Genomic DNA, 8524 nt, shown 5'->3' with positions numbered 1-8524 from the left:
TATTCCGTTCTCCCTCATGTACTTAGCCAACTTCTCCTTCAAATGCATCAATGTTATTCGCCTGAACCAGTCCATGTGGTCGTGAGTTCCACATTCTCACCACTCAGAATAAGGACGTTTCTCGTCATAGACTCCATAAAATCCGGGCCATTAAGTAATTTTGAACTGAATACAAAGCACATATTCTTCAAGTTTCCTGTCACCTTCGAACAGGACTTAGTAACAGTGAGGAAACTTCAGTGTGTGAGACACCAAGTGGCTGTTTAAAATTATTTCTCAGACTTTTTGAAAACAAATTTTAAGTTTCAATTTGAACTTTTAAAAAAAATGCAGTTCGCTAATAATCCAGGGAGTGTTGTAGACTGATTTTAAAGTTCCTCTTCCGAAGTAGAATAAAAGACTCAATGGGATTTTTCCACCGACCTGCTGTGGAGGCAGGGAGAGGAATTCCAAATGGTTAGCGTACTTTGTGGGTGTGGGTGCTCCCTCTCTGATGCAGGTGCATTTTTGTCATTTGGGTGTGGCCAGCACTGAGCATCAGATTTCCTCATATCAAAAGAAGAAAAGCCAGTCTGACGTCTTTTAAAACCAGTGATTTTCATGAAGGGCGCATTGACTGAAACACCGAAAACAATGAAGGAGCAAGCAGCAGTGAGGTAGAGGGGCAAGGATCATATTTGGATCAGGCTGGTGAGGGCCCCAACTGTATGACGTTCTCCCAGGAAAGAAGGTGAGAGTCACTTCAAACTTTATTTACCACTTCACTTAACTACTGAGCAGCTGAAATGTCTTTGTGTTTTCAATGGTAGTTATAATGGATGTTGTGTTATAATTTGATAGTTCTCGGTGCTTTGGTTTGTTCTCTTTCTGTTTTTACCCTCTGGTTGCCTGCCTTTCTGTTTCACTGGGGCACAATGCACATTATCTTGCCCAGGTGGCCATTCCTTATTTGTGAGCTTTAATGTTGTTGGTGTGCGAATCGCATCGCAGCCCTCTCTCAACGTCCCACAATGTGCATTTTCCAGCCGGGTTGTGGATAGTGATCAGGGCTGGAAATCCGGCTGATTTCCCACTCCTTGGCCAAGGAGCACTGAAGCCATTTGTAGCACCAATTTAGTCCAATTTTATACTTTTGTTGCTCCAGGTAGTACAGTAGAGCAGATCAATTGTAGGGGATGACTTGTGTGAGCCCAGAGAGTGTGTGTGGATAGTCCAATACGAGAGCCACAGTCCGTGTCACAGGTGGGACAGATAGTTGTTGAGGGAAAGGGTGGGTGGGACTGGTTTGCCGCAAGCTCTTTCCGCTGCCTGCGCTTGATTTCTGCATGCTCTTGGCGATGAGACTCGCGGTGCTCAGCCCTCCCGGATGCACTTCCTCCACTTCCTCCACAGGGATATCCAGGTGTCAGTGGGGATGTTGCACTTTATCAGGGAGGCTTTGAGGGTGTCCTTGTAACTTTTCCTCTGCCCACCTTTGGCTCGTTTGTTGTGAAAGAGTTCCGAGCAGAGCGCTTGCTTTGGGAGTCTCGTGCCTGGCATGTGGATAATGTAGCCGGCCCACAGAGCTGATCAAGTGTGGTCAGTGCTTCAATGCTGGGGATGTTGGCCTGGTCGAGGACGCTAACGTTGGTGTGTCCCAGGGGATTTGTAGGATCTTGCGGAGACATCGTTAGTGGTATTTCTCCAGCGACTCGAGGTGTCTACTGTACATGGTCCATGTCTCTGACCCATACAGGAGGGTGGGTATTACTACAGCCCTATAGGCCATGAGCTTGGTGGCAGATTTGAGGGCCTGGTCTTCGAACACTCTTTTCCTCAGGTAGCCGAAGGCTGCACTGGTGCACTGGAGGCGGTGTTGAATCTCGTCATCAATGACTGCTCTGGTTGATAAGAGGCTCCCGAGGTATGGGAAATGGTCCACGTTGTCCAGGGCCGTGCCATGGATCTTGATGACTGGGGGGCAGGCTGGTGGAGGACCTTTGTCTTACGGATGTTTAGCATAAGGCCCATGCTTTCATACGCCTCAGTAAATACGTCGACTATGTCCTGGAGTTCAGCCTCAGTATGTGCCCAAATGTAGGTGTCATCCGCGTACTGTAGTTCGACGACAGAGGTTGGGGTGGTCTTAGACCTGGCCTGAAGATGGCGAAGGTTGAACAGGTTCCCACTGATTCTGTTGTTTAGTTCCACTCCAGCAGGGAGCTTGTTGACTGTGAGGTGAAGCATGGCAGCGAGGAAGGTTGAGAAGAGGGTTGGAGCGATGACGCAGCCCTGTTTGACCCTCGTCCGGATGTGAATTGGGTCTGTAATGGATCTGTTGGTAAGGATCACGGCCTGCATGTCATCGTGGAGCAGGCGGAGCATGTTGACGAACTTTTGGGGGCATCTGAAACGGAGGAGGATGCGCCATAGACCCTCGCGATTGACAGTGTCAAAGGCCTTTGTAAGGTCGAAGAAGGCCATGCACAAGGGTTGGTGCTGCTCCCAGCATTTTTCCTGCAGATGTTGTGCTGCAAAGATCATGTCCGTTGTGCCCCGTAGGGGACGAAATCCGCACTGTGATTCCGGGAGGAGCTCCTCAACCACAGGGAGAAGACGGTTGAGGAGGAATCTAGCGACAACTTTCCCAATGGCTGATAGCAGGGAGATTCCTCTGTAGTTGCCGCAGTCGGACTTGTCCCCTTTTTTAAAGATGGTCACGACCACTGCATCTCTGAGATCTCCTGGCATGCTCTCCTCCCTCCAGATGAGAGAGATGTATTCGCGCCAACAGCGCCTCTCCGCCATACTTCAGTGCCTCAGCAGGGATTCCATCCGCTCCCATAGCCTTGTTGTTCTTAAGCTGTCTTATGGATTTTTCTACCTCGTGCAGTGTTGGGGTTTTACTGAAGTGGTGGCGGATAGCATGCTGCAGGATGGAGTCGAGAACACTCGAGTCAAAGGCAGAGTTTCGATTGAGGAGATCTTCGAAGTGCTCCTTCCTGCAGGCCCTGACTGCCTCGGTGTCCTTGATGAATGTTTCCCCATTCTTGGCCAACAGTGGGGTGGGACCTTGGGAGTTTGGACCATAGGTGGCCTTGACTGCGATGAAGAATCCTCGCACATCATGGCTGTCGACCAGCTGCTGTATCTCCTGTGCTTTCTCCATCCACCACCTGTTATTTAGGTCCCAGGTTTTTTGTTGGACCTCGGCCTTGAGCCATCTGTAATGCTGCTTTGCTGCTCCCGAGTTGGGTTGTTGCTTAAGGCTCAGAAATGTATGGCTCAGAGACATGGACCATGTACAATAGACACCTCAGGTCGCTGGACAAATACCACCAACGATGTCTCCGCTAGATCCTACAAAATCCCCAGGGGAAAGATGCATTTCTGAGCTTGCGATCTATTAGCTCTTAGATCTCCTGATCATTCTCATCAAACCAGTCCTGGCGTTTCCTGGTTGAATAACCCTGCGTCTCTTTGCAAGTATTGGTTATAGAGGCCTAGAGGGCAGACCAAGCAATGTGTCATTCTGCGTCTCAGAGTCATCAAGGCATGCCAGGTTAGCTGTGAGGCGCCGAATGTATAAGGCTGTCTTAGCTGGGTCTTTAAGTGCCCCGACATTGACTTTTTCGCGGCACTGCTTCTGCTGCCCCCTCCGCTTTGGGACTATGTTGATGTCATTGATGGATTGGATTAGGCGGTGGTCCGTCCAGCAGTCGTCAGCTCCTGTCATGGCATGGGTGATGGGTACATCCTTGCGATCCCTGGCTCGTACGATGACATAGTCAAGCAGGTGCCAGTTTTTGGAGCGAGGGTGTTGCCATGATGCCTTGTATTTGTCCCTCTGGCGGAACAGGGTGTTGGTGATGAAAATGTTCATGTTCTAGATCTGCACCAATGTACACACACATGCACACACACATACTTACACTTTCCTACACTGCACAGCGATCAGAAATGGGAACCCTGGTCAATTCTTTTCCCCTCTTTAGCCCAGGAAGGAGTTAAGTTCAATTGTAATAACTAACATCCTGCTTCAGCAGAGGGCATCTAAGTCAGCACAGACATGGGAATCAAAATAAAATGTGATTTTAAGTTGTGTTTTAAAGCAATGTTGCCAAATAGAAATCGATGGCTAACCATAGGCGTGGCTATGATGAAACATGCACTAAGTTTACACACAATACAGGTAAAGATATTTCACATGTATATTTACTTAAACATTAGAAAAGATTTCATCATGTGTGATTGACAGTCAGATATACAGGATATAAAATTGGATCCAATTTCATAGGCCAAGGGTCAACAATCTGTAAAGATCCAAGTCACGAGTAGAATCTGCAGAGAGCTGTTTTGGGACCATTGCTGTTCTTGATCTATATAAATGATTTAAATGACAGTATTAATAAAATTATTCACACAAGTTTGCAGATGACTCTAAAATGCACAGGAACTGAAAATTTAGAGGAAATAAATAGGTCACAGGCTGATTGAGGCAAGTTAGAATTATATAGAACGTCATCATCATCATAGGCAGTCCCTCGGAATCGAGGAAGACTTGCTTCCACTCTAAAAATGAGTCCTTAGGTGGCTGAACAGTCCAATACAGTCCCTGTCACAGGTGGGACAGATAGTTGTTGAGGGAAAGGGTGGGCGGGACAGGTTTGCCGCACGCTCTTTCCGCTGTCTGCGCTTGGTTTCCGCATGCTCTCGGCGATGAGACTCGAGATGTTCAGCACCCTCCCGGATGCACTTCCTCCACTTAGGGCGGTCTTTGGCCAGGGACTCCCAGGTGTCGGTGGGGATGTCGCACTTTATCAGGGAGGCTTTGAGGGTGTCCTTGGAATGTTTCCTCTGCCCACCTTTGGCTCATTTGCCGTCAAGGAGTTCCGAGTAGAGCGTTTGCTTTGGGAATCTCGTGTACGGCATGCGGACAGCACAGAAATAGGACATATGGCCCAACAGTCTGTATTCCCCTGCACCTCCTTGCATTCTCCCTCCTCAGCTCTGTCCGGGTTGGGCCTACTATAATGGTGTCACTGCTTCCACCTACTCTGGCAGCCTTTGATTTTCTGATTCCCCCCTGGCTGTTAACACTCCTCTGGTCTATTCTCTACCTACTCTTTCTTCTCTTGGTCGCTACCATCTCCATCCCACCCATTCTACATTCTACCTTTGGCATCCAGTGTCAGTCATCGCTCAGACTTACTTTAATTATTCCTGCTCACGCACACAGCATGACCGGAAGACTGCGCTTAGCCTTGACTCCACATGTACAGTGTCACAGGATCTTATATCTGCCTATAAGCTGGAGCTATTCCTCTAGAAAAGAAAAGGGTGACCTATTAGAGATCTTTAAAATTATGAAGAGGTAGTTGTAGAGAAGATGTTTCTACTTGTAAGGGAAGGGTCCAAAATTAGGGATCAAAAATATAAGAAAGTCACTAATAACTCCAATACAGAATTTAGGAGAAGCTTCTTTACGCAGAGAAGAGAAACATAGAAAATAGGTGCAGGAATTGATACGTCCTTGCTATACAGTATAAATGCACACGAGGCCCATGCTTGAGAGAAGGTCAGTCTGTGACCTGTCCTTTATTCCTCAGCACTCAAGTGATGGAAGTGGGTGGAGCTTCCCCTTTTATACCTGAAGGTCCAAGTTAGGAGTGTCTCCCACAAGTTCACCACCTAGTGGTCATTGTTCTCACAGTGTACAACTTCGATCAGATTATACATGGGTTACAATGCTGGTTGAATACATGACATCACCTCCCCCCCAAAGTCTTATTGGGATCACAGGTTGAGTCTCTCTGGTGGTTTACGCTCCCTTGTAGAGCGCCTGAGTTGGGGCTCCGGTTGTTGGGCGCTGGCCTGAGTGTCTGCTGTTTGCGGTGCCTCAGGCCGATCCGGACTGCCAACAGTAACTGGGCTCTCCTCCCTTTGGTTCGGTGTTCGGTCACCTGTGATGGAGTGAACTCTACATCGTGTTCTTCCTCTGCTTCTTCTATGGGGTTGCTGAACCTCCTTTTTGTTTGATCCACGTGTTTGTGGCAGATTTGTCCATTGGTAAGTTTAACTACCAGAATCCTATTTCCCTCTTTGGCAATCACAGTGCCTGCGAGCCATTTGGGCCCTGCAGCGTAGTTGAGGACAAAACAGGTCATTTACATCAATACATCGTGCCCTCGCATTCCTGTCATGGTAGTCATATTGTGACTGGCGCCTGCTCTTGACAATTTCTTTCATGGTGGGGTGTATAAGGGATAACCGGGTTTTGAGCGTCCTTTTCATTAGCAGCTCTGCAAGTGGAACCCCTGTGAGCGAGTGTGGTCGGAATCTGTAGGTCAACAGGAAGCGTGATAAGCGGCTTTGTAGGGAACCCCCTTGGATTCTGAGCATCCCCTGTTTGATTATCTGCACTGCTCATTCTGCCTGACCGTTTGAGGCCGGCTTGAATGGTGCTGTTCTGACATGGTTAATTCCATTGCCTGCCATGAAGTCCTAGAATTCAGTGCTTGTGAAGCACGGGCCATTGTCGCTGACCAAGATGTCTGGTAGACCATGGGCAGCGAACATTGCCCGTAGACTTTCTACCGTGGCAGAGGATGTGCTTCAATTTAAAATGTCACACTCGATCCATTTGGAGTAGGCGTCTACTACAATCAAAAACATTTTTCCCATGAAAGGACCTGCGTAGTCCACATGGATGCGTGACCAAGGCTTGGCGGGCCATGGCCAGGGGCTAAGGGGGGCTTCCCTGGGCGCATTGCCCAGCTGGGCACACGTGTTGCATCTGCGAACACAAAGTTCCAGATCTGCGTCTATCCCTGGCCACCAAACATGTGACCTGGCAATTGCCTTCATCATGACAATGCCCGGGTGCTCATTGTGGAGTTCTCTGATGAACACCTCTCTGCCCATCTGGGGCATGACTATGTGATTTCCCCACAGTAGGCAATCGGCCTGAATCGAGAGTTCCTCCCTGCGCCTGTGAAATGGTTTAAATTCCTCAGGGCATGCCCTGTACATGGCTGCCCAGTCCCCATTCAGGACACATTTCTTGACTAGAGACAATAGCGGGTCTCTATTTGTCCAGACTTTAACCTGACGGGCTGTCACGGGTGAGCCTTCGCTTCCAAAAGCTTCAACAGCCATGACCATCTCAGCAGCATGCTCGGTAGCCCCCTCAGTGGTGGCTAGTGGGAGCCTGCTGAGTGCATCGGCGCAGTTTTCGGTGCCCGGTCTGTGCCGAATTGTATAGTCATAGGCGGCTAACGTGAGTGCCCACCTCTGTATGAGGGCCGATGCGTTTGCATTTATGGCCTTGTTGTCAACCAAAAGGGACGTTAGGGGTTTGTGATCTGTCTCCAGCTCAAATTTCCTGCCATATACACATGCGAGTGCCTCCTTTTCTACCATCCTGTAGCCCCTTTCTGCATGGGACAGACTTCTGGAGGCATAAGCTACCGGCTGTAACTGACCCTTGGCATTGACATGCTGCAACACACACCCGACACCACAGGACGACGCATCGCACATTAACACAAGTTTCTTACATGGGTCGTATAGCGTTAACAGATTGTTGGAATATAACAAATTGGTGCTCTATTAAAAGCCCTTTCCTGGCTGTCCCCCCAGACCCATTCGCGACCTTTGCGAAGGAGCACATGTAGCGGCTCTAGCCGCGTGCTCAATTTAGGAAGAAAGTTACCAAAATAGTTCAGAAGCCCTAGGAACGAACGCAGCTCCATCGTGTTACGGGGTCTGGGTGCTCTCTGGATCGCTTCCATCTTGGACGCAGTGGATCTGATCCCATCTGCTGCTAACCTCCTCCCCAGGAATTCTACCTCTGGAGCTAGGAAGACGCACTTTGCCTTTTTCAGTCGCAGCCCTACCCGGTCCAGTCTGTGGCCTCACCAAGGCCCTGTACAACTGCAGTAAGACTTCCCTGCTCCTATACTCAAATCCTCTCGCTTGAAGGCCAACATGCCATCCCGGGAATCAGTCTGGTGAACCTTCGCTGCACTCCCTCAATAGCAAGAATGTCCTTCCTCAGATTAGGAGACCAAAACTGAACACAATATTCCAGGTGAAGCCTCACCAAGGCCCTGTACAACTGCAGTAAGACCTCCCTGCTCCTATACTCAAATCCCCTAGCTATGAAGGCCAACATGCCATTTGCCTTCTTCACCGCCTGCTGTACCTGCATGCCGACTTTCAATGACTGATGTACCATGACACCCAGGCAACACCTTAAATATTGTGTACAGTTTTGGTCTCCTAATCTGAGGAAGGACATTCTTACTATTGAGGGAGTGCAGTGAAGGTTCACCCGACTGATTCCTGGGATGGCAGGACTGACATATGAAGAAAGACTGGATGACTAGGCTTATATTCACTGGAATTTAGAAGGATGAGAGGGAATCTCATGGAAACATATAAAATTCTGATGGGATTGGACAGGTGAGAGGCAGGAAGAATGCACCTCCCCTTTTCCTAATTTGTCACCATTCAAAGAATGGTGATAATGTGGAAATTGTTA

At 48.8% G+C, this 8524-nt stretch overlaps 1 protein-coding gene across 2 annotated transcripts in view; it reads left to right on the top strand.

Moving 5' to 3' along the window:
* Positions 1-566: 566 nt before the first annotated feature.
* The window catches only part of syt8 (synaptotagmin VIII), a 139798-nt gene continuing 131840 nt past the window's right edge, over positions 567-8524 (top strand). For both annotated transcript variants that reach the window (XM_070898678.1, XM_070898680.1), the window contains exon 1: positions 567-730. The gene's annotated coding sequence lies outside the window, so the exon portion shown is untranslated. The remainder of the gene's footprint in view (positions 731-8524) is intronic.

Source organism: Pristiophorus japonicus, chromosome 14 (genome assembly GCF_044704955.1).
Source record: "Pristiophorus japonicus isolate sPriJap1 chromosome 14, sPriJap1.hap1, whole genome shotgun sequence".
Classification (NCBI taxonomy): domain Eukaryota; kingdom Metazoa; phylum Chordata; class Chondrichthyes; family Pristiophoridae; genus Pristiophorus; species Pristiophorus japonicus.
The sequence above is the reverse complement of the archived record's forward strand: the minus strand, read 5'-3'. Positions and strand labels throughout refer to the sequence as shown.